At 43.6% G+C, this 27,127-nt stretch overlaps 1 non-coding gene across 1 annotated transcript; it reads left to right on the top strand.

Annotated features, from left to right (window-relative positions):
• Positions 1-24,135: 24,135 nt before the first annotated feature.
• On the top strand, positions 24,136-24,208 carry Trnam-cau (transfer RNA methionine (anticodon CAU)). Its single transcript has one exon. It is a non-coding gene; the product is annotated as a tRNA-Met (tRNA).
• The last annotated feature ends 2,919 nt before the right edge of the window (positions 24,209-27,127 follow it).

Raw genomic sequence — 27,127 nt, 5'->3', positions numbered from 1 at the left:
ACTGATGTATTCAGTCGAATGAGTGGCCACCACTACCACACTTGGCTCGAAGAGGCGGACCAACTGGTGGATGAATGTTCCATGCCAACACCAACCTCTCGTTTGTCAATGTTCGTATTTAATGCCTATAGCGGGAAGTTTCTACTGCATTCTCATATTTTTATGTGAAATAGGCGAAATTCTCATTTTCACAGTAGTAACAGCACTTAGTCACCCCCTCCATACGGAGTTTGTTGGAAGTTGGGCAATTGAGGGTTGTGAACTAAGATTCGGGAGCTTTCATCTTCCATCCACAGTCTGGTGTGATAGGCGCACTTACACTAATTTCGAGAAAATTCGAATGTCGCAATTGCAATAGCGTGATACGTATTCTGCGGAGCTCACAACTTACTATTTCTACCAAGTACATTGTCTTGCCTAATTGATTATAATGTTTATTTTTTTGTCTCGTTAACTTTGAAATCGCGAGCTGCTCAAATGAGAAAATCCCCATGCATTCTTCCATATAATTTGGTACACCAGCGTAGTGTTAGTGCCATTTTCCGTAATTTCAGGTGAGATTTTCCAGAACTCTTCTCTCTATCAATATTTATGTCAAATCTGTCCATTTAATGGAGCAAATAAAAATTTGTTATTTTTCAGTCTTTACTTAGATTCGAAATCCCTTAATAATCATATGACATTCCCATGGTTAGGTGAGCCGCTAGTAATAAATGTAACCTGCTACATACCTAAGTTGCTGTTCTACTTGTGACGGTGTATCCGCAGTGCACAGTGGCTAAACACAGCGATCAGTTATTTTTCGTTCAGAGAAGGTAACGAGAAAAGCACTCATTCGTCTGGTATGACAATGAATGTGTGTACTAAGCAGTGAGATATATTTCGATCATCCCTAGGTCTGAATCTTTGTTTCGTGTTTTTCATGATAATTTTGATTAACGGCTATTCAGATATAGGAGACAACAACATTTTACAGCAAGTATTTGTCATAACTCAGGTGAATGACATACTGCACACCAGAGTCAGATTTATAAAACGTTTCAAGACGACCTTTATCCAGGATCGTACCTTTGACTCTTCTCGCATCCTATATTTAAGACGGCGCAGTGGAACACATCTTGTGATGCGAAAAGTTGTAGGCAGCAGTTTTTCATCACATTTTTGTATTTTTTGTGCATTACCATGCAGCTGCAGCACATTGGTCAGCGGACCGCAGCTAGGTGATCCTTTAAGCGGCGGGCTTTGTCCACAATCGGGGGCTTTTCCCGACGACGTGGGCGAGCCGGGACTAGGTCAGGTATGCAGTGAAAGTGTAGCTACCCTTAGCGAAGCTACGGTTTCTTAGGCGAACGAGGTGAGCGCACCGAAAGTAGCAAATGACAATGTGCTACTGCAGTTTTTACAGAGGATGGATAGAGATAAGAAGGAAAGATTGGAAGCGATGAAGGAAAGATTGGAAGCGAATAAGGAAAGATTGGAAGCGATGGATAAAGATAGTAAGGAAAGATTGGAAGCGATGGATAAAGATAATAAGGAAAGATTGGAAGCAATGGATAAGGGAAATAAAGAGGCAATGAGGACGCTACACACAGTTATCGATGAGCGCCTGTCCGCAGTTAATAATCGGTTAGATGAGGGGGAGAAGAATCTGGGTGCGTTGAAGCAAGTGTGTGACGCCGTGAAAGAAAAAGCCAATAATTTGGAGGTACGAATAATTGCAATAGAGAGTGATATTACAGAACGTAGGGACGTGTTGCCGGATGAGCGAATCAAAGAGGTAGTGGAGGACTTACATGCAGATAAACAAAGGGCATTAGACAGCGTGGAAGCTCAAGTCACCCGGCAGGAAGTGGTGCTAAATGAACACAAGGATGAAGTTGCGGAGGTAGTGGTCAGGATGAATACGATTAGTGCAGATGTAGGAAAGATCAGTTTAAGAGGCGAGGCAGGCTCTGACAGTACGCAGCGAGAGGTTTATGCCGACCAGGAGGAGATACAATCACTATTACAGCTTAAAGAGGCGCAATTAGAAATAAGTAGGAAACATAGGGAAGAACTAGCACAGTTGCAATTAGCGTGCAGTAGCGAAGGTGACACACCACCAGGTAGATTGCAGAGGGAGAGTGAGATAAATTCGAAAAAGGAAAATACGCAGAAAGATGAAGACGAATTCAGAGAGTCAGAAGAACGGTTGTGTCGGATAAAACAGGTGGCAAACCCAACTGGGTATAGTCCAAGGCTGTCTCAATTTCAAGACTCATTACCTTCATCGTGGGGACCGCTCCTCAAAATGAAGTTTGTGTGTAATCATTTGAGGGACGAGGCTAGAGCGAAAATGCAGGAAGTTATTAAAGGCTGTAGTAGCTACAAGAAATTTTGTGACAAGTTTTTAGATCAATTCTGGTCGAAAAGTAAGCACGACCAGGTTAAGCAAAGCATATTGATGATGCCAAATTGTAACGGAGGAAATTCTGAGTCAAAATAGGTATTTGGATGTGACATACGAACGTGGGGAACTCATTAGGATCTGTATAACGAAGTTGCCAGTGAAATTGCGCAGAGATATAGCGATAGCAGGCAGAGGCTTAGACGATTCTGCGTCATTTCAGCACTTGTTACAAGAATTGGCTAGTGAGAGCAACATCGTGAACGGAGACACGACTCATAGGTCAGACAGTGTCGAGGACAGGAATGGCAGAAACTATCAGAATGACAGGAGAGCATGGAATCCTGGCATTTCATTCATGTCATAATGGATTGATGGATAGGAGAAACTAATCCAACATATCAGCCCTTAGCATCTTGCCTTAATACACATGCCGCTGGCACTGAAAATTGTCTATGTAGCAGACATACTCTGCTGATATGTAGGAATGCATATACCATACTTCTGATCAGAGAATAAAACACCAGTAATGGCATCTGTTAGCCTGGTCTCTCAGAGCAAAATTTGCAAATTTTTATTTCGAACACTAAAGTAAAAGGACTGTTTGCTCAAAACAAACCAGATGCTAAAATATTATGTAATAATGCCAATGAGTCCAGTTTAATTAGTGCGATTTGACTATTGCAGGTGTTATATCCTAGCCAGTAATGCCAACCGAGCCCGCTGCCAAAAAGGTTGGCAGCATCAAAGTCCGGACGCCGTCCGCATAAGCAGCGCCAGCGATACAGGAAATCGCCGCAAGTCTGCGCGCGCCACCGCTGGCTTCTGGCTTCTTAAGCGCTGGAGTCGCGAGCGCTAAGACAGTTCTGGATTCGCCGCTCAGTTGTAGACTCGCCACCGAATTGTGTACTTGCTAGTCAGTTGTGTGTTCATCGCAGCAGAGTTGTTGTTTGTCGTCAGCCGACGCTGACCTAGCCGCTCCGACTCGACCTAGACAGATTTCTGTAGACCATGTTCACCAATGTGTTCTGTATCGTCGTTAATAAAGATAAGTACCGACTTTCATTTAATCCGAGTGTGTGGGTTTTCATCTTTCTGTTCACTGTTCCAGCGGACCGGTCGGCCCGCTATTAAAAGTGTGGCGGTGACTTCGTAGGCCGTTTCTACAGCGAAGTGTTGTCGCTACGAAGGCCGTCACAAAACTGGCGACGAGGACTTCCGAACTCGTGTGCAGGGCTGGTTTAACTTGTTTCTTGAGATAGAATTTTGGGGGCTGGTTTAATTTGTGTTCACTATGTCTGCCGAATTACAACAGTTGATCTTGTTACAGAGTCAGCAAATACAAAGTCTGGTGGAAGCAATCGCCAAACAAGCGGCTAATCCACCACCACACAAGGAACAAGCACAGGCAGCACCGCCTTTTCGTGCTTTTGAGGCATCACGAGAAGAATGGCAAGAATATTTCGCGCAGTTGCAGGCGCACATGTCAGTCTACAAAATCACAGGTAATGACCGGCAGCTTTATTTAATTTCCACTGCAGGCGTGGAAGTCTATAGACTACTTTGTAAGTTGTTCCCGGAATCCAAGCCAGAAGCTTTAGACTATGACGTTGTTGTTAACAAGCTTGCTGAGTATTTCGAGTCGCGAGTTCATGTGGCAGCAGCCAGGTTCAAGTTCTTCAGATTAAAGAAACTGCCACATCAATCTAATAAACAGTGGTTAACAGATTTACGGGGCCTCACCCGTCAGTGCCGATTTAATTGTGTGTGTGGAGCTTCCTACAGTGATGTCATGTTACGAGACGCTATTACTCAAAACATTGCAGACTCTCGTATTCGTGCTGCTATCTTAAAGTTGCCTGACCCGTCATTAGAGACTGTGATGAACATTATTGAAGCCCAAGATACTTTTGACTATGCTGAGTGTGAGTTAGATCAGCCATGTATTTCTCAAATTGCCTGTGCTAAGCAAGTTATGTCACGCCCGCGGCCCCACCGGCAGACTGTAAACACTAGCCGGCCGCGTCATGTTAAACACATTCGTCAGCCGCGTGTGCAAAATGATAGACTTAAGTCTTGCCCTAAGTGTGTTCTTGCTCATCCTCGTGAACGTTGCCCGTTAAGAAACGCGGTTTGTCACTTTTGTCAAAGGAAAGGACACATCCAGACTGTTTGTTTGCGTAAACGCAAGAACAATTCTAGTGCTGCCCAGCCCATGGATATTCATGTTCTTCAAAGCCAGCCCGCCCAGAAGGTCGCGTTTAAAGACTCTTCCACGGTTCGTGTGGGTAATAAACTTGTTCGCAATAAGCCACCCACCCAGCCCTCTGCTATGCGACCCAAGCGTAATTCAAACGCTGTAAAAAGTAATGTACAGACTGCAAGTGAAGCGGGAGTTGTTGTTCCACCCGCCCAACCCACGAGTTGTCGTAAGCAGCGAACACGCGCTAAACGCGCTGATTTTGTGTCTTCCGCCTCCGCTGCTCCGATCCAGAGACAGTGTAATAAACTATTAGTGAAGCTACGCATCCAGGATAAGACCTTCAATTTTCAATTAGACACTGGTGCGTCTGTGACTCTCATAAATAGTGCTACGTATGCGGCTATCGGCCGCCCTAAACTTTCAGCGGCAAAACATTCTTTGGCTACTTATAGTGGAGAACAAATTCCTGTGTTAGGTGTATGTAGCGTGCCAGCCACATTCCGGGGCAACACAAAAACAGTTTCATTCACAGTGCTCCGCGCTACAGACAGTGTAAACATTTTCGGATTAGACTGTTTTGACTTGTTTGGCCTGTCTATCCAAGACAATATGTTGCAACTAAATTCTGTTGTTGTTCCTCAAGACAGCATAACCGATTTGTGTAACCGATACAGTGACATATTTAAAGACGAACTCGGTTGTGCTGCGAACTTTTCCGCTCATATTACGTTAAAAGATAATGCTCAGTCTCGATTTTTTCGTGCTCGTCCAGTGCCTCACGCCCTCCGGGCACCTGTAGCAGATGAACTTCGTCGTTGGCAAAACAACGGTGTTCTTCAACCCGTTTCAGCGAGCCAGTGGGCTTCTCCCTTAGTTATTATAAAGAAACCGTCTGGCAAGTTACGTTTGTGTGCTGATTTTAAGTCGACAGTTAATCCTCAGACTGTCATTGATTCTTTTCCTTTGCCTAGACCGGACGAGCTGATGGATAAGTTAGGGGAAGCTCGTTTCTTTTCCAAAATTGATCTCCGTGAAGCATATTTGCAATTGCCCCTCGACGAGCAATCACAACAGTATTTTGTCATAAACACGTCGTTGGGGTTGTTCCGTTTTCTGCGTTTGCCTTTTGGTTGTGCGTCAGGTCCAGCTGTTTTTCAGCGTTTTTTGTCCCAACTTATGGCTAATGTGCCATCGTGTTGCAACTATTTAGACGATATTGTTGTGTCCGGTCGGACGCCTGCTGAACATTTCCGTAATTTGGAGTGTTTGTTTACAGTGTTGTCTCAGGCAGGCCTACGTTGCAACATCGATAAATGTTCATTTTTTCTTACGGAGTTGGAGTATCTGGGACATGTTATTAATGCTCAAGGCATTCATCCCTCCCAGTCACATTTAGCAGCTATTCGTGATTTGCCCGCCCCTCGCAATCTGCATGAATTGCAAGCAGTTCTTGGCAAATTGACATATTATATTAGGTTTATACCTAATGCATCACAGATTGCTGCACCGTTGCATCGTCTCCGCCGTAAGAATGTTCCGTTTGTGTGGTCAGCTGATTGCCAATCAGCCTTTCAGCAGCTCAAAGAGGCTTTATTGAATGATCGTTGTCTGGTCCATTACGACCCTAACAAGCCTCTGGTGTTAGCTTGTGATGCTTCTTCTTTCGGCCTCGGTGCTGTGTTGTCTCACCGAGTCGGTAACACCGAACGTCCTGTTGCGTTCGCATCTAAATTGCTAAACAAAGCTCAGTGTAATTATAGCCAATTGGACAAGGAAGCGTTGGCTATTGTGTTCGGTGTCACAAAATTCCATCACTACCTCTATGGTAGACCATTCTATTTAGTAACAGATCACAAGCCCCTGACGTCACTGTTTCATCCGTCTAAACCAGTTCCTCAGTGGACAGCTCAGAGACTACAACGTTGGGCTCTTTTGTTATCACAATACCAGTATGAGATACTGTATCGCCCTACAGCTCAGCATGCAAACGCTGACGCGCTTTCTCGATTGCCGATTGCTGCGGATGATGTCTTCGATTCCTCTGACGACGCTTGCCATCAGATTGACGCCGATGAGCATCAATCCCTCCGGGATTTTCCGATTGATTATCGTCAGGTGGCACGTGAGACAGCTACGGATCCTCATCTGAGTTTACTATTACGTTTTGTTCAACGTGGTTGGCCGTCCAAGGCAAAGGACATATCGGATCCTGTGGTTCGTCGCTATTATCCGCAACGTCATCTGTTGTCCGTTTCGCACGGGGTTTTGCTGTTATGCACCGAGAATGACCAGCTTCGTGTAGTGGTTCCCCAAGTGCTCCAATCCAAGGTCCTCGACTTGTTGCATCAAGGTCATTGGGGAGTGGTCCGCACCAAGCAGCTTGCCCGCCGTCATTGTACATGGATCGGCATTGATAAGCAGATTACGCAGATGTCTACAGATTGTTCGACGTGTGCCGAACACCAAGCTGCTCCGCCTCAACGCTATTTTGAGTGGGCACGCCCTGCCGGTCCCTGGCAGCGAGTACATATTGATTTCGCTGGTCCATATTGGCATTCTCTTTGGCTCATCGTGATAGATGCATTTAGTAATTTTCCGTTTGTTGTGCCCATGCAGTCTACAACGTCTGCACAAACTATACAGGCGTTGACTTCAATTTTTTGTATTGAGGGTCTTCCAGAAGTTTTAGTGTCTGACAATGGTCCACAATTTACCTCTGCTGAATTTGAAAGTTTTTGTTCTGCCAATGGCATTCGCCATGTTCTTACTCCGCCGTTCCACCCTCAATCGAATGGTGCAGCGGAACGTTTTGTACGCACATTCAAGGATCATATGGACCGCCTTCGTGCTACGCACTCTCGTCAGCAGGCCTTCATCACGTTCCTGTCGTCGTACCGGACCACGCCACGCGACGGCCCTTCGCCTGCGGAGCTTCTCCACGGCCGTCGTCATCGCACCCTACTACGGTTGTTGCACCCCCCGGATCGACCCGCCGCTTCTGAGCATCGCACGCGTTTTCAGCGCAACGACGCCGTTTTTTTCAGAGTTTATCACGGTCGCCGTCGTTGGGAACGTGGTACCGTGATAAGTGTCCAAGGTCGCAGTTTTTATACTGTTCAAGGTGCTACTGGGGTGCACAGGAGGCATCAGAACCAGTTGCGCCGCGCTGGCCGCCCGGATTCTGCCGCTCGTTCTTTGTCCACAGATTTGGTCCGCGGCGGGTTCCAGCCGCGCCTTCCGACTTCGCTGCCGCCCCCAGGGCAGCAGCAGCAGCCGTCGCCGCTACCACGCCGACAGCCCGTCCCGTTGATGCCTCCCGCGTAGCTTCATGCGGGAGCGCCCCGGGTGGTCGCTCCGCCGCCTGCGGTCTCTCTTCAGTCGCCACCGCCTTCGGAGCTGATGGACGTCGACCCCTCAGCCGGGCCGCCCCCCCCCCCCCCCCCCAAGCGGTGGCTGTGCAGCCTGTACTGCAGCCGCTTTCCTTGGGTACCCCCAAGGAGTCTGACACCGCAGCGCCTTGTCCGGCGCCCACTCAGCAGCCGTCGACGCAGCGTCAGGAGACGCTGCCTCTCTTTGTGGGTCCCGACGCCCCGTCGCGTCCAGTACCAGAAGCTGCGCCCGTGGTCACAGGCGTGCACCCTGACCTCGGTTTTCAGTCGGTGTTTCCCGAGGCCCCGCGCAGCCAATGCTGGGGTGCGGACTGGGGACTGCCACCGACAACAGTCTCCACCCCGGTCTCTTCTGCTACGTCTGCGGCCAGACCCCTCCCCCGCCGTCGACGCTCGCCACGTCATTATTCAACGACGGTGCGGCGATTTGGGGGGGAGGAGTGTTATATCCTAGCCAGTAATGCCAACCGAGCCCGCTGCCAAAAAGGTTGGCAGCATCAAAGTCCGGACGCCGTCCGCATAAGCAGCGCCAGCGATACAGGAAATCGCCGCAAGTCTGCGCGCGCCACCGCTGGCTTCTGGCTTCTTAAGCGCTGGAGTCGCGAGCGCTAAGACAGTTCTGGATTCGCCGCTCAGTTGTAGACTCGCCACCGAATTGTGTACTTGCTAGTCAGTTGTGTGTTCATCGCAGCAGAGTTGTTGTTTGTCGTCAGCCGACGCTGACCTAGCCGCTCCGACTCGACCTAGACAGATTTCTGTAGACCATGTTCACCACTGTGTTCTGTATCGTCGTTAATAAAGATAAGTACCGACTTTCATTTAATCCGAGTGTGTGGATTTTCATCTTTCTGTTCACTGTTCCAGCGGACCGGTCGGCCCGCTATTAAAAGTGTGGCGGTGACTTCGTAGGCCGTTTCTACAGCGAAGTGTTGTCGCTACGAAGGCCGTCACAAAAGCAGGTACTTAACACGAAATGTAAAAAGTCAACATTGTGATCTGTATGGCATGGGGTACATTTATACTGCTGTTACAGGTAACATCAGTAATGAGATCGAAGTTTTCAAATTAGATGCCATCTGATCTATAGTATGTCATTGTCGTGGTGACAGTTATAATGAAGTGCTGTGTATGGTTGTTCGATATCTGGTGTTAGGGAAAGAGGCCACTAGCACCTAAGTTTCTAACACTTGGGCTGCCCATTTCTCCCAGCTTGTATATTCTCTGCACACATTTAATTTTCATGTGAGCTCAGATTCCTAACTAGCAAATTCTTTACGGTGTATAGTGGACCATTCAGAGTTATGCGGATTGTCCATGAAAATGCTGTACTGATTGAGGCGATCAAGGGAAAACGATCGCGTGGGCTTCATCACATTTCTAACATCAAATTATGGAAAGGTTAAGGATAAATCGAAAGTAGGCAAGTTATGGTAGACAGTCAGTGTATTTATTTGTGGTGTGTAACGTTGTGCAGGGTCAAATCGAACATAAGAATTTTCAGGCGGGATGTCAGGAAGTATGACGGAATAGACTGGTCGAATGAGTCATGAACAGGAGTCGACAGAGTGGTGTATGTATGTATTTTTTGTCTTATGAATAAGGATCAAGCAGAAACGACGCGATGATTAATGAGTGGATAAAGATGGTAGATATGGAGAGAAGTGGAGTGATAAATAGTAGTTGATAAAGGTGATTTTTAAGGAGAGAAGCGATGTAAAGCAGTGTGATTAATAAAGAGAGATTCGACGTGATGAAACAGTGGTAAATAAAGGTGAGTAGAATTGAATAATGTGGAGATGTCTTAGATGTATGTTACAGAGAGGCCTGTGTATGCTGCAATCGAGACTGATGCGAATGGCGAAGGAAGACCAGGAAATGAAGGAGTATTGGACGGACGGAGAGCCGAAATACGAATGAAGAGATGAGGACAACTGCACAACGTGAAAGGACATAAAGGGAGTATGAGATCCAGATGGTGAACGTTGTGGAATACTGACGTAAGATGTAATATAAGTGTAAATCTAATTCTTACCATAACGTTTGCAATATGAAAAAAATAATCGTTGTTGTTGTTGTTGAAGCCTGGTACTAGTGTAACTAATCAAAACAGTACCAAGAATGTGTACAGTTATTTTGCAGGATGAATAATTTGTGTATTTTTTGTTCTTAGATGAAATGTCGCAATTCTAAAGTGATATTTAGCAGGATGAATAATCGGTAAAGTGAATGCAGAGGTAAGCCAATGGAGAGAGGTGCCAGAGTGAAAGGACGAATTCGGAGACTGGAATGCTATCTCCGAAACAACTTCATGTGTTATGTGGTTGAGTATAAGGGAGCAAAGGTATGGTATGTTGTCGTGAGTGTGGTGGTGTTATGAGTATAAGGGAGCAAAGGTATGGTATGTTGTCGTGAGTGTGGTGGTGTTAAGGTTAGCTGACTTCTAGACCTATTCTGTTAGTGTATTAATGGATTGATTGAGAAGGAAAAAGTGGTGTCAGTTGAGTGAGAGTCGTAGAGTAGTATGATCAATGCGCACACTCCTGTAAAGGGGATGCTACCGATCCATAACTAAAACATTATTGTGCTTTATTGTTTGATTTGGATGAACCTCGATGGCAGGTCAGGATCTGACATCATGTGGATGGTACACACATGTCATAGAAATGTTGTTATATATAATAAAAGGTAAAATATATAAAGAGATACTAATTTCAGTCTGTCACAAGCACAAAGGTACATTGTATGTTGTATATTTAGAGTCATCAGTTTCTAAAATGTTTATTGTGTTAGGATGTTAAAGTAGTTTACTATTTAACATCATGTGGTAGGTAATTGTGAGCTGTGTAGATTATTTCTTATTTTTTTGTTAGAACACTTTCAAGGGGTTCATTGTACATTGTAGTTTTAGAATCAACAGTTTCTAATATTTTCACTGTGATAGGATGGTAGAGTAGTCTACTATTTGATATTGTAATTATGAACTGTATAGATTTTTTCTTATTCCTTTTGTTTTTTTGGCACTTTCATGTTTTGTATGAGGGACGACAGTTACAATCAATAGCACAAGTGTGGGCTGTATATAGAAAAGGGATAAATGTTGATGTTGTATGTGTGGAAAACTAGGGTGTATGATTTTATGTTTTTTAGAACAAAGATTCTTTTATTACCAATGTATCTAATAGATCATACATGTAATCAATGAGTATTTAAATACTGTAAGAATATCCTTTTGTCTGTAATGTTGCGAGATGCACGGAAGGGTCGGACTGATTGGGTGTCGTAGCGCTGAGGGGCTACACAGAAAGCGCCCGTACCACATAAGCCAAGCAGACGTCGCCATGGGAGAGGCAACAGAACCGGTGAACTCCCCACTCCACTGCCGGTCGAGGTACACTCCACGCGCCTGCTACAGCAGGCCAACGGCCTGGGGCGACACGCACCTACCACTGGCTGCCATTCATAAGTTGCACCACCCTTACGACTGGAGACAGTATCCCGCGGAGGCAACAGCGGGTGGTTTATTTCTGCCGAACGGCTCCCACGGTGGCGGCGCGACGGCTGAATGAACGACGCGTGGCAGAGTCCGGCGGGCATTTTTAACAGCAACTATTAACTAGTACTGGACTGTGGAGCTGTGAAACAAGATGACTGCTTGTGTGTCTCAATAAGTTGGGAAGTGAAGGACTGGTGTTTCCACGGTGTGTGGTGGAAATGATTTTGTCTTTAGCAGACGGGACGATTGTTTTGTTTTGTTTTGACCACTGAACGGTGGGATCCATAAAATTTTGGCAGTGACTTGTTAAGTGTGCTTTGTAAAATGCATGTGGGACGCTTGGTATACTTAAAGAGGACAGTTGTCGTTTAGTGACAAATTATTGTCTGAACGCAAGAAACTAAAGTGGGACATTGACATTTGCATTTGTAGTAGGAGACACTTCTCTAATTGGTGCGGGAATAAGTGCTGTTTGTTGGAACTTACGACTTTTAATTACACCATGAACTGAAAGGACAGAACTGTGCGTAATAGTAGTTGTAGGGCCATTTCTGGATGACCAGATTCGTGTGGATGGTACTCTGAGAGTGACTATGACATTTGTGTTTAATGTGAGAGACAGTTTACTGTTCAGCGCGTGTTCAAAATGCCGATTTGAGTGACCTAAAGACTTTCGTCAGGGTAACCATGGGAGAGCTTTGACACAGAGACAGTGTTTCTAGGAAAACTATCAGCAACTTTTTGACCCCAAGAAAATCACAGAATGAAATGTTTCCGTGTGACTCACAAGACAGGGAATAATGTATTTATATTTGTAACTGTGTACATTTTTTTATATGTTTTATTCCTGAAGGGACAGCAAGTGTAATTGTATTTAATTAACATTTGTGTTTAGAATAGTTAGTGTTTTTTGTTTATTGTTCTGGGTTATCAAGTTCACGTAGCATGTTTATTAGAATATTTGGTACAATGATGCTTTAATTATTAGTCAGTGGCGTAATACTAACGTAACGGCTCTTGTTGCATTGGTCAGTAAGGTTGTCACAGGGGACAAGAGTTTGCATTGCACAACAAATATCGGAATTAACTGACACATTTTGATGTCGTGGACAGTAATGATCTTGTTGGTGTGTTGACTGAAGCCACTTATTTGCATTATCACAGTGGTGATATTTCACATTAAAGTGTAACGAAGGCTAGTCGAAATGCAAGTTCTTGTCGTCTAAATGTGTAACAACAGAGAAATGAGCAGTAGAGTAAGATACGAGAGCTACTGGTGGATTCAAGCACTTATTGCTAACTATTTACTGCGTGTATTGATCAAAGTTGATGGACTGACTAGCTCAGCAGCAGGTATTTGTACTGGTGGACAGGGATAAGGTTAAACTCACAGTCGAGTTGTGGTGGCAATTGCTTAAGTGATGATAGTTAATGAGGTATGACATGATGTCTTAGATGAACTATATTACGTAACCAGTATGTAACTTGTGGTATATTTCATTGTTTTTCTTCTCAGTTTTATTTCTCTGTAGGTTTGATGTATGTTTTAGAGTAATGGTATGGAGCCTGACATTCTACATGTAACTAGTGTACGCAATGTTTTTCTTTTGTTGATTTTGTTTTGTATTTAGACTTTGCTGTGTAAAGGTTTTTACCCCGCAATTTATGAATGTCAGATTACTTGCTCTGTGTTTGGACGGTGAGCTATTTAAAATTTCATGAGTACAATTAGTACTTTTTTATTTGTTATAGAATTAGTGAAGTTTGGACTACTCATAAAAATAACGAAGATCCCAGTAACTAAGCAAATTTTTATCTCAACAGTATTTTTTATTTGTATGATAAAACGTTTTATTTGTCATGTGGATTGTTGTAAATTTGTATGTGTACGTTACTCCGGATTGTGGAAAGTAAAATAATGCAATAACTGGGTCAATAATTTGGTAAAGTAACAGCATTTGGTCGTCTGTTTGAGGTCACCAGGGGCTAAGGTCTCCTCCTGGTTATTATGATGACTTGCTACGTTTGTTCGAATACAGTTTTCTTAAAAAAAATGTTTGGAACTACCCTCGCATTGCAAGGATAGTACCGTGCCATTTTTTTCTGCATGGGTAGCCGGTGGTGAAGGGGTACAGTACCGCCCGACATTGAAAATAGGTACAACATTCTTCGTTATTCTTGTCAGTACAACATATTTTTTGCTAATAATACACTCCTGGAAATTGAAATAAGAACACCGTGAATTCATTGTCCCAGGAAGGGGAAACTTTATTGACACATTCCTGGGGTCAGATACATCACATGATCACACTGACAGAACCACAGGCACATAGACACAGGCAACAGAGCATGCACAATGTCGGCACTAGTACAGTGTATATCCACCTTTCGCAGCAATGCAGGCTGCTATTCTCCCATGGAGACGATCGTAAAGATGCTGGATGTAGTCCTGTGGAACGGCTTGCCATGCCATTTCCACCTGGCGCCTCAGTTGGACTAGCGTTCGTGCTGGACGTGCAGACCGCGTGAGACGACGCTTCATCCAGTCCCAAACATGCTCAATGGGGGACAGATCCGGAGATCTTGCTGGCCAGGGTAGTTGACTTACACCTTCTAGAGCACGTTGGGTGGCACGGGATACATGCGGACGTGCATTGTCCTGTTGGAACAGCAAGTTCCCTTGCCGGTCTAGGAATGGTAGAACGATGGGTTCGATGACGGTTTGGATGTACCGTGCACTATTCAGTGTCCCCTCGACGATCACCAGTGGTGTACGGCCAGTGTAGGAGATCGCTCCCCACACCATGATGCCGGGTGTTGGCCCTGTGTGCCTCGGTCGTATGCAGTCCTGATTGTGGCGCTCACCTGCACGGCGCCAAACACGCATACGACCATCATTGGCACCAAGGCAGAAGCGACTCTCATCGCTGAAGACGACACGTCTCCATTCGTCCCTCCATTCACGCCTGTCGCGACACCACTGGAGGCGGGCTGCACGATGTTGGGGCGTGAGCGGAAGACGGCCTAACGGTGTGCGGGACCGTAGCCCAGCTTCATGGAGACGGTTGCGAATGGTCCTCGCCGATACCCCAGGAGCAACAGTGTCCCTAATTTGCTGGGAAGTGGCGGTGCGGTCCCCTACGGCACTGCGTAGGATCCTACGGTCTTGGCGTGCATCCGTGCGTCGCTGCGGTCCGGTCCCAGGTCGACGGGCACGTGCACCTTCCGCCGACCACTGGCGACAACATCGATGTACTGTGGAGACCTCACGCCCCACGTGTTGAGCAATTCGGCGGTACGTCCACCCGGCCTCCCGCATGCCCACTATACGCCCTCGCTCAAAGTCCGTCAACTGCACATACGGTTCACGTCCACGCTGTCGCGGCATGCTACCAGTGTTAAAGACTGCGCTGGAGCTCCGTATGCCACGGCAAACTGGCTGACACTGACGGCGGCGGTGCACAAATGCTGCGCAGCTAGCGCCATTCGACGGCCAACACCGCGGTTCCTGGTGTGTCCGCTGTGCCGTGCGTGTGATCATTGCTTGTACAGCCCTCTCGCAGTGTCCTGGTGAGTACTGTGTGAGTCTCAATCTGTGTATGAGACTAAGGATAAAGAGAAGTACTCGTCCATGGTATCAGTTGAGGACTCGCGTGTGTGATGAATATCTTAATATTACTTTGCGTGTTATGTTTCCGTGTAACGCTTGATTCAAACTATAATACTCTGAGAGAGAAGGAAGGTGAGTCAGCCGTCTATCCAGCAACGCCACTTGGCTTGCATTGTACAGGAAGACATGCATATATCCTCCAGAGTTCATAGTAGGAAAGAAAAATTACGAAGTGGGGCAGTGTCGTGTGAAACTGGGATAAATACTAATTGAAGTGGGAAAGCTGAAAGTGATGTGATTATAACGTTGTGACTATTCTTTTTATTGTATGTTGCCAGTGTGATGTATTTCATGAAATTTAAGTATGTGTGGTTGGCATGGGAGAGTAACTAAATAGTTTCAGAGGCAGTGGGTTATGCATGTTCCTTTTTGTACCACTCGGTCTGGAGGAAAGTTTCGTGATGATGGGTGTGAGAGTCGAAGTGTGAGATATAGCAAAAGATCCACCATCCTATCCAGAAAGTGCACTGTAGCGTTAAATAATTATGAGACCATAAGATAGAGAAACACCAATGTAAAGCCATGCCCACTGGGCGGAATTTCTCATGTGTTATTGTTGTAAGTTATAGAATTTGTGTGTTTAGGTTATAGAATTTATCAGAATAAATAAGATAGTGAAAAGAAAAAGATTGGTGGCCTTTTCCTTCGAATAGTATGTTGTCATGATACCCAGAATTTATAATGTGTGCGTCATTCATATTCAGTGCGATGGCCAGGTGTTGATCAAAGCCGTTGAATAAGAAAGAAAATGTGGTATTGCCAGTGCGTAGTGAACAATCAGAGTTGTGTAAATTTTTAATAGTCAGATGTGCGTTATCCGTTTCCGTTGGTTAATATTCAAACAGGAGAATAACTTGTAACTTAATTGTGAGTACTAGAGCTCATGTTACTTGATAAATAAAAAATGAATCCACTCGCTTGGCAGACCACTCATCTTGCAGGCCTGACTGCTTGATGCCACAGTATGAGCAAGGCATGTGGGTGCCTCTCATTTTATCTACCAAAGTTCTTTTTTCAAACAACAATATTGCCTCTTCAAAGTAGTTCCCTTCTGTAGCTATACATAGGCAGAGTCATTGTTCCCAGTTTTGGTAGCAGTACTGAAAGGGTTCAACTGGTAGGGCCTTTAACATGTCGGTCACATTCTTTTGAATCTTCTCCAAGGTACCAAAATGATGTCCTTCTAAGACATGTTTCAATTTCGGGAAAAAAGTCACAAGTACTCAGATGAGGTAAATAGGGGGGCTGTGGAACAACAGGAACGCCTTCTGAGGTCAACAGTTCCGTGATGAAAGTGGCCGTGTGACATAGGGCGTTGTCGTGATGCACCATCCACTTGTCTGCAATGTCCCGTCTCACTCAATTCACCCTGTTCCTGAGTGTTTCAAGGACATCGCTATAAAACACTTGGTTGGCAGTTTGTCCTGGAGAAAGAAATTTTGTAAAAATTTACACCCTACAGTAAAAAAAGCAAGCCAGTATTTTTTTATCTTTGATTTACTCACTCGAGCTTTTTCCGGTCGAGGAGATGTCTCAGTGTGCCACTCCTCACTTTGCAGCTTTGTTTCAGGATCGTACTTAGGAAATCCAGCGTTCATCATCTGTTATCACATGACGGAAGCATTCGTGGTCATTGGCAATCGTCACAAGAAGATCAAGACACACGATTCTTCGACAGTCCTGCTGCTCAGCTGTGAGGTTTTTCGGCACAATTTCGTCACAAACCTTTCGCATGTGCAAATCTTTAGCCAAAATTTGATGTAAGTTGAAAGTGCTTAACAAGTCACCCATAAGCCTTATTGTTGAACGTCGATACGGTATCACAAGCGCACACACACGATCGACGTTTTCGTCGGTTTTTGAAACTGAAGTTCTGCCTGAGCGGTCATCTTCAACGTGTTCTCTGCTTTCCAAAAATTATTTTTACCAGCGAAAAATTAGTACTCTTGATAAAGAATGTTCCCTAGAGGGAAATTTCAGCTTTTCAAAGGTCACACTCGTTGATTCCGCAAGTGTAAAACAAAAATTTGATTGCTGAATTGGTCTAAATTCTGCTGTTCCGTTTTCGTAACGCATAACAAAACCACAACTTCACTTGCGGCCGGCGCTGTCAAAAATCATGTGATAGTTGTAAAGAGCTGAAATTCGGACTGAGCATTTGGAAGGGACGTACACGCCGGTCTTCACAAGTAGAACAACACAGCGTTGCCAGATCGCTCGCAACGTCGCCAGTCTCCTTACTTTATCTCGCACACCTCGTATGGTTAAAGAGATTCTCTGCATCACGGTTTGGACTTAACTGTTTGCTGTGGAAACCATGTTTTGATTTGCTCGATTAGCGATCAAATAAGTTAACGACAGACATCAAGCTAAAGCCAATTATTCATGGTTGCACATTCTAATGTTCGCTTGTGGGGAAGATTTCATGTTAAGATTATCATGTGCTGTTCTTAAGTTGTGTACTGTTGCAAAACTTGTTAAAAAATGTTACGAGAGTTGCAGAAGCAGTTGGGCCGTGGAACAGTGGAGCAGATGCACAGGTCAACGACCATCCCACACGCTACGCCACAAAAGAGCCACTCACACGCGCTTGATGGTATCTCCGTGTCGACCAGGACAAGTAGCACAGGCACTGACAAACACCGGCCGTTTGTTGACTTTAAGCCACAGAGGTGGCCAACATTTTAAAGGAGCGTAAATTTGCGCAAGAGAATGGTGTAACTGGGATGAGTCTCAGACGGGGAAAAATATTACTCTTACTCTGCATATTCGACTCACGTAAAAACACTCCATTAAAAAAAAAAAAAAAGTCGTTCAAATGGCTCTGAGTACTATGGTACTTAACGTCTGAGGTCATCAGTCCCCTAGAACTTAAACCTAACTAACCTAAGGACATCACACACCTCCATGTCCGAGGCAGGATTCGAACCTGCGACCATAGCGGTCGCGCGGTTCCGGACTGAAGCGCCTAGAACCGCTTGGCCACACCAGCCGGCAAACACTCCATTCTTCTGCGGAACAATTTTATGCACAAATGTAATTAATTTGTGTTGAAAACATACGAACCACAAGGGCTGTAAATAATTTGTCACAACTGATTACACTGCAATGTAAACACATGGCAGATGCCACCATTTGGTAATGCAGCCTACGCTCACATCTACTGCACACAAAGATGTACTCACAAGAAAACAGTTGATCTCATTTTGAGGTTTGAAATTACTCCATTTACTTTTCTGTCATTTTCGGTCTCAGATTAATATGTTATATGACTTGTAAACAGTAGAAACAAAATAACAGACATTTTCTAGTGCAGGGAACATTAGATATTACGCAATATTGCTTTAATTAATAGATTGCCATGAACCATCATGTTTACAGCGTAATGCAAATTTACTACAGACAACTCTTCCCTTTGTCACAGTTATGCACATGTGGTGTGCGTACTGTAAGACCTTCGGTACACACACCATCAGATTATTTGACTTGTCGCTCTAACGAAGTAGGCGAGTGTGAGCAATATGTCTCGTGGTCTTATCGTGGCGTGTTTATCTTCTGCCGTTAGATCAGACGATAGAAATGCCACTTGCACGCTTAGAGTAGCAGATTGACGGTGACCAACTTTAAACAGAGCTTGATAAATTTTCACACACATTTATTAAAATAATAACATAGACATTACGTAACTTGATTCTGGATGCTGTTTACAATTGACAATCTGAAGTTCCTTTGGTCTTGGTACGTTTATCTTATTCTCACATATCTCTGATACTTGACAAAGTGTCTATACATTTCTCTTCATGGCTATGTACAGGAATATGATAATCTTATTAGTCGCAGACTGAAACTTGACTACAGACTAATGCAGACTGACTAATCGGAGGTCTGTACACTCGTTATAATACCTCGCGCGTTCAGGTATCACTGCGCGAGTGTGATCCGTGAGGAGAAAAGGTTCTACATTAGCAGCAATCACATTGGCTGCATTACATACAGGGTGTTTCAAAAATGACCGGTATATTTGAAACGGCAATAAAAACTAAACGAGCAGCGATAGAAATACACCGTTTGTTGCAATATGCTTGGGACAACAGTACATTTTCAGGCAGACAAACTTTCGAAATTACAGTAGTTACAATTTTCAACAACAGATGGCGCTGCGGTCTGGGAAACTCTACAGTACGATATTTTCCACATATCCACCATGCGTAGCAATAATATGGCGTAGTCTCTGAATGAAATTACCCGAAACCTTTGACAACGTGTCTGGCGGAATGGCTTCACATGCAAATGAGATGTACTGCTTCAGCTGTTCAATTGTTTCTGGATTCTGGCGGTACACCTGGTCTTTCAAGTGTCCCCACAGAAAGAAGTCACAGGGGTTCATGTCTGGCGAATAGGGAGGCCAATCCACGCCGCCTCCTGTATGTTTCGGATAGCCCAAAGCAATCACACGATCATCGAAATATTCATTCAGGAAATTAAAGACGTCGGCCGTCCGATGTGGCCGGGCACCATCTTGCATAAACCACGAGGTGTTCGCAGTGTCGTCTAAGGCAGTTTGTACCGCCACAAATTCACGAAGAATGTCCAGATAGCGTGATGCAGTAATCGTTTCGGATCTGAAAAATGGGCCAATGATTCCTTTGGAAGAAATGGCGGCCCAGACCAGTACTTTTTGAGGATGCAGGGACGATGGGACTGCAACATGGGGCTTTTCGGTTCCCCATATGCGCCAGTTCTGTTTATTGACGAAGCCGTCCAGGTAAAAATAAGCTTCGTCAGTAAACCAAATGCTGCCCACATGCATATCGCCGTCATCAATCCTGTGCACTATATCGTTAGCGAATGTCTCTCGTGCAGCAATGGTAGCGGCGTTTGAATTTTGTATGGATAGAGGTGTAAACTCTGGGGCATGAGACGATACGTGGACGTTGGCGTCATTTGGACCGCAGCTGCAACACGGCGAACGGAAACCCGAGGCCGCTGTTGGATCACCTGCTGCACTAGCTGCGCGTTGCCCTCTGTGGTTGCCGTATGCGGTCGCCCTACCTTTCCAGCACGTTCATCCGTCACGTTCCCAGTCCGTTGAAATTTTTCAAACAGATCCTTTATTGTTTCGCTTTTCGGTCCTTTGGTTACATTAAACCTCCGTTGAAAACTTCGTCTTGTTGCAACAACACTGTGTTCTAGGCGGTGGAATTCCAACACCAGAAAAATCCTCTGTTCTAAGGAATAAACCATGTTGTCTACAGCACACTTGCACGTTGTGAACAGCACACGCTTACAGCAGAAAGACGACGTACAGAATGGCGCACCCACAGACTGCGTTGTCTTCTATATCTTTCACATCACTTGCAGCGCCATCTGTTGTTGAAAATTGTAACTACTGTAATTTCGAAAGTTTGTCCGCCTGAAAATGTACTGTTGTCCCAAGCATATTGCAACAAACGGTGTATTTCTATCGCTGCTCGTTTAGTTTTTATTGCCGTTTCAAATATACCGGTCATTTTTGAAACACCCTGTATTAATACGCGGATCGGTGGAAGCAGAATTTGGTCTGTCTCTAAGACAGCGCCATCTTGTCTCTAGTGGGAAAGTTGTGTACGCGCCGACTACGCGGAACCATGTACACAACAGCATATAAGCAACATTATTACTGCAATTATGAGGTTACTATTGTAACCAATCCCAACCTTGCCCAACAAAAGACTTCACGCACAAATGTCCTTATAATTGTAAGCTCAAATCGTAGTACAGTGGTTTGAGCCATCAAACACGTCTGATCTGAACGCATCAGCTCTGTAACCGTAATCTACGGTAGTTGTGTAAACATGCGATGCCACTTGCCTCTGGAAACCTGGTAGAATCCATTGTAGAATTGTTTTGCTATAGCACGTGTGAGACCCCAGCAATCCTAAGCCGTCATGTGGAGTGCAACGTAAGTTGTAACAACAAGTTCTTGCACATTGTTGACGTAACCACATTGCTGAAATAACCACACCTGCATTCAAGAGAAATGAATGATTTATGAACCCTGTGGAAAAAATTGAGGTCTATGCCTGACAATTAGTGCACGTCTTCCACAACACTTCTGTCTCACTGCACAGCGCCGTCAATTGTCTTCGGCGACAAAACTGTGACACTTGTCACCGTTGTTGTACCATGTAAGAACGCAGGACCTTCACCAATCAAAAGGGGTAGCCTGTCCTACCTAAATCTATTTGCAACACTTACAGATATGAGTCTTTTACACTACTTTAGCCAGGCTACAAGCTGTGACCTTCGAAATAGGACTATGTGGACTACAATTGCCTTACTTGGAACCAGAAATATTCAGACCGCTGGAAAATCTTTTTCATTCGATAGTTCATTGATCTAGATACAAAACTGAAAAATCGAGTCGCACTCCATGTTGACGTTAGTCCATCAAATCAAGAAGCGAATGGGTGATGTGAAGTACACTATTTCGCATCTTGTCGATTTTATAGTCTCATGATATGCTTCTCTGTCAAATTTGATACGTCTGCGATTGCTCCTGGAACAGGCAAGACCAAATAGTAAAACACTATACATTCCCAGTTGCTATCGGGGCAGTCGACAGCTTACACGTGTCAATTAAAACACGTAATGCACATTAAGAGAAAAAGAATTGCCCCACAAATTAAGGGAAAATTAATATTGTGCTTTCCATTCTTTTTTACCTGATAGTAAACAGCCACAAATCGGTTATTTCCTGCTTGCAAAAATCCAGAAATGCTTTCTACCACTCTTTTAGACATATTATTTTCTTGCCTGTTCCTTTAACATCTGCTTTCTGTTTCACATTGCTTCCTGTATTTCTAATTCTTTCAATAACATGATGCGTTAATGATATGCCAAATTCAGTATACAAGGGTTCTTTAACATGAAAGATAGCGGTGCCAGAAGTTTTCTTCCTTTTCGAATCCGAAACTTGAGTTTCAAAGTCGGCTGATTCTTCCAGCATTGAGGGGTACGAACTAGCAGCACATTTGAAATCACTCATGGAGCGAAATGGTGGGATGTTCACCGCTCCGTCCCATCAGGCAGGTAAGTGCTGTTGGCCGTCTCCGAATTCTGAAATCCGAAGACACGGCCCAGTAAGGAGAGGAAGTTGTTACGGATGCCAAAATGCGAGTCGCGGGTCGCCGAACAAAAGGTTGACACTTTTCCGATGACTCAAGATTCGTGAGACGAACCGTATTTTACGGACTTTTATCTTCGAAAAATTTCCTCCAAAATTCAGATGCGTCATATACTCGAAATTAATAGAAAAATGCTTGATTTAAAATTCCTGTCAGTCTTAAAATGGCGATATACTCGATGCCGTAGGAAACTTATCTCTGTCTGGCAACATTGGATTCAATTGGCGGTAGTAGTTCGCCCATGTGACGAACATGTGAGTTGCGGGGATTCACAAGCTTGCTAACTCTGTCTTCCTCCCGCCCCGCCATCACAAACGCAGAACACTGTCTCGCCTATGATGCGTCATTGCAGTCTACCGTGCCAGGGAGCTTGAATTGAAAGTGAGTTGTGTTTTCAAACATGTGTGTCATTGGATAGAACAGTCGTGGTCTTGAGTGAGAGAGACATTATTGTGAAACTATTCAAGAAGTACGGCAGAAGTAACGCTCTCGATGGGAGTGAAGACCACCCTACATATAGAGGACGACGAAGAAGAAGAAGAAGAAGAAGACAGTTCAAATCACATTTTCGGGGATTTTAATGGTCAGTTAGGTTTTATAAACTAAGAATTTCTTTTAGTCTGGCTTTGCCATCTAATAATAAATCAAGTGAAACTGGTTTTCTTTTTAGTTGCTTAAAGATAAGGTGCGACTTATCGTCCGTTGTCTTATAGCCCACAAAATACCGGAGGTCATCTCTTTTAACACTACCCCCTATAATCATTAGTACTAGGATGTTTATAATGTGGCATATATTGTTCGGTAAGGCTGAGATGTTCCTTAAATATATATAAATGTTCGTTATGAAAAAGCTTAATGAATTACTGTAATTTGTTAATTCATGGTCATTTCTCTCTGATTGAACGTAGTCAATAAGTAGTAAAATCCGTTACGTTTTTACTTTCTCAATAAGCCCCAGTAAAGGATATTTCTTGCGCAATTTCTTTCTTCCGTGTTATATTTCTCAGAATAGTGCGTCTAGTGTTGTTTCCTACAAAACGGCAAATATTTACCATCACCCCCTGTTTCATTTGCATTCACAGTATTGACTTGACTCTTACGCAACAGTGGGTACCGGCAGCCTATCGTTACTATATGCACGGGTACCGGTAGTTTCTGAAGCAATTCTGGACTGGACTGCAGACGAGTGACTCATTGCGTTATTCAGTCTTCTTGAAGCCGTAAGTGAGTGCAGTATAGTAAATAAATGCCTAAAGTATTCAAGAAAAATCATAAAAGTTTATGTTTCAATACGGGGAGAAAGTATTTTGGACTGAAGGTAAAATACTATAATGTAAACGGTGCCACATAAGGGTAACTCACGTAACGTTCAGCAGCATCTTCCAACAGGAAAACATAAACGTTGAGTATGACGAATTGAAAATGGAAAAATCACTCACTACACCAAATGCTCCCGCCAATCTTATTCACCATTCTGTGAAGAGTTTCGTACAGCTTTTCTCTTTGCTAACGTTTCCTAAAGTAAACAGGACCATCAAAAATTTCGTGAATTCTTAGAAAAATACCCATTAAGAAAGAACAATATCGTGTGCATTTTATTCTTAGAAAGAATGGTTCTTTATTGTAGACTGATCTACTTATTTTAAAACAGAAATTCTATGTTTTAATTTTGTTAGGTCATATTTCTTATGTTATTTTGCTCAATTTTGTAAATTTCTGGTAACAATAACAGATATTTTGTATTTATTATGATAATTTTTGATCATAATAAAAAAAAACCTAGCTGTAATGACCATGTCTATATTTAATTGAGGCCGATGTGGCATCGGCCTCGGTAGCGCAGTAGGCAGCGCGTAAGTCTCATAATCTTAAGGTCGTGAGTTCGATCCTCACCCGGGGCATTTATTTTTAACCACAACATTTACGTGGGTATATGTCTAGTGCACCATTTTCTATAATACATACATTTCCTCTGTGCGCCTCTCGTACATACCAAGGTTACTTTGTCGGATGGGTAGTGGACGCGCATGATGATAATATACGTAAAACTTACAGAAACAGTCCAATTCTATGAAGAAATACATAAATATCTAAATAAAACGAACAATAAGGTGACTTTCAGCGGAGGATTTAAATACTAGAATTTGAAAAGTACCAAATTTAACACCCAAAGAAATCTACAACATTTAACGAATTGGAGGTAATAAACGTTTTCTTTAAGAAGAAAGACGTTCACAAAATTACATGGTCTGCAGGAGGTCATCGTTCACTAACCGTAATTTAGCTCTAACAGTGATAGACACTTTCCTATTACCACTGGGGTCACTATGATCCCATAAGCACATTTGCAATACGCGTCTTGTTCTTAAAACTATGATTTTCAAAACATATGACTTTCTCCCTCTGAGTTAACTGCGTCCAGCGATGTTTTGTTCAGCTTTACTTTTGCAACACATTACGACACCAATATAAATTTTCTTATGTGTGTTGAAACTAACGTTATGAAAATATAATGGTGATTGTTACGTTGCACGGCTGGTATACAGAACACTTGCAATAATGAAAATACATTTACCACTTCTTTGTGTCCAGTTGTTAGGGTCTCTGGCCAGAGCCGTTGTTGTGTGTAATCTCAGTTGTTGTTAGTGTTTCGCATCAGCATATTGAGGAATTACAATATGAGTAGAAAACGGTTGAATCGTCTTGCAAATAGAAGCAAAGAAGAGGATTTCACCGAAATTTCATCTGATGGCAGTGGAGAGATTTATGCTGTTATTTCTGAAGGCAGTGAATCAGATGAAGTTCCGTTGATGATGTAGGAGATTTGGAATCTATTGTTCCTGACGTTTTCAGGTAATTATATTTCATCAGCCATTTTTGTTTACAACAGAAGTAATAATAATAAGAAGAAGAAGAAAGAAAGAAAGAAAATGTAAGTAAATATCTGAAATAGCGATCCCGTTGTTTTTGGATCCAGAAATGCAAAGAAATAAGGTGACAATATTCTGTTAGATTACGCGGGAGGCAGCCAAAACATAAACATACAGAAGACAGATCTAGGTCCAACGCGGAAAATCTAAGGAATGTGAATACCGTGGAGTCAGCATTTCAATTATACAGGGTTAGGAAGCTAATTGTAAGACATGCCACACCAAATATAGTAAGAGTCAATAAATACATCGAGGTGCGACATTTTCCTGTGGCATTTGAAAGAAGCTTCTAAGATAGGGTGACCAAACGTCCCGGAAAAACGGGATTGCCCCAGTTTTCATCCCTGTGTTCCGGTGTCCCGAAAATTTGTTTCGGGACGCTCTAAAGTCCCGGAATTTAGTTTTTAAATACATTTCGTGGAACTTTCTCAAATTTTTGGGATTTCGCTATATTAAAGGAAATTCAACACAAGAAATTAATATATTTTAGATTATTTGTCTAAAACCTCCATTGTTCCATACTAGTAATCACAGTATCAGTATTGATACACTCAGGCAATAATTTACTTTGAGCGGTACTTTGGCCAACAAGTAGTAAGTTGTATTCAGAATGAGATTTCCACTCTGCAGCGGAGTGTGCGCTGATATGAAACTTCCTGGCAGATTAAAACTGTGTGCCGGACCGAGACTCGAACCCGGGACCTTTGCCTTTCGTGGGCAAGTGCTCTACCAACTGAACTACCCACGCACGACTCACGCCCCGTCCTCACAGCTTTACTTCTGCCAGTACCTCGTCGTAGAGCACTTGCCCGCGAAAGGCAAAGGACCCGAGCTCGAGTCTCGGTCCGGCACACAGTTTTAATCTGCCAGGAAGTTTCAGTAAGTTGTATTATTGTAACAGACCTATGAAACCGTCCGATTGACGCGCCACTTACTCAGACACTCATTGTCAGAACAGTGTAGTAGTTGATGTTTTGTCAGACAAACTGCAATAGTTTTTTCTCATATTAGTGGAATTATTGTTGCAGTACTGTGAAACGCAGTGCCGAAACGTGCCTGCAAGTTCAGTGACTGTTATTCCAAGGAATGGAATTTCATTAAGAAAGGTCGTTTTGGTTACGAAGCAGTGTGTTCCGTATGTAACTTTTATCAGTATAAGTCATGGTGGACGTTCCGACATAGTTGATCACATCAGGTCAAAGAAACACATTGACAGATACAGTCAACCGAGCTGCAGTAAAACTCTACAAAATTATTTTGTGAAACATCAGTCAAGTGAACAGACGAAAGTTCGAGCAGCCGAGCTTACACTAGCCTACCACACGGTAAAACATCACCAAACTTATAGATCTAGTGATTGTACTAATAAGCTTAACAGCATTATGTTTGATGATTCTTCCATTGCAAAAAAGTTTAGTTCAGCAAGAACTTAAGTGTCAGCCTTAGTGAAAGGAGTTATTGCTCCCCAGAGTGTAAAGGAAAGCCTTGAATACATCAAAAAGTCTTCTTTCTACGGGATATCCACTGATGCCAGGAATCATAAGGCCACTAAAATATTTCCGTTTGTTGTTCAGTTTTTCGATATTAATCAGGGAATTCAGACCAAACTTTTGAAGGTGAGTTCCCTACCTAATGAAACATCTGACGAAATTTCAAGATTTTGTATGAATACTATCGAAATGTTTGATCTTGAGAAAAATAAATGTGTGTCATTTTGTGGAGACAACACCAACACAAACCTTGGTGGTTTAAAAAGACAAGGCAAATGCAACGTATTTACCAAATTAAAGGTAACATTGCATGAAAACATTGAAGGCATAGGGTGCCCAGCACATGTTTTACACAGTAACGTGCAGACATCTGCTGACAGTTTAAGCTGTGATGTTGAAA

The sequence above is a fragment of the Schistocerca nitens genome, chromosome 1 (assembly GCF_023898315.1).
Source record: "Schistocerca nitens isolate TAMUIC-IGC-003100 chromosome 1, iqSchNite1.1, whole genome shotgun sequence".
Classification (NCBI taxonomy): Eukaryota; Metazoa; Arthropoda; class Insecta; order Orthoptera; family Acrididae; genus Schistocerca; species Schistocerca nitens.
Note: the sequence above shows the minus strand (reverse complement) of the source record. Positions and strands in the feature narration are given on the sequence as shown.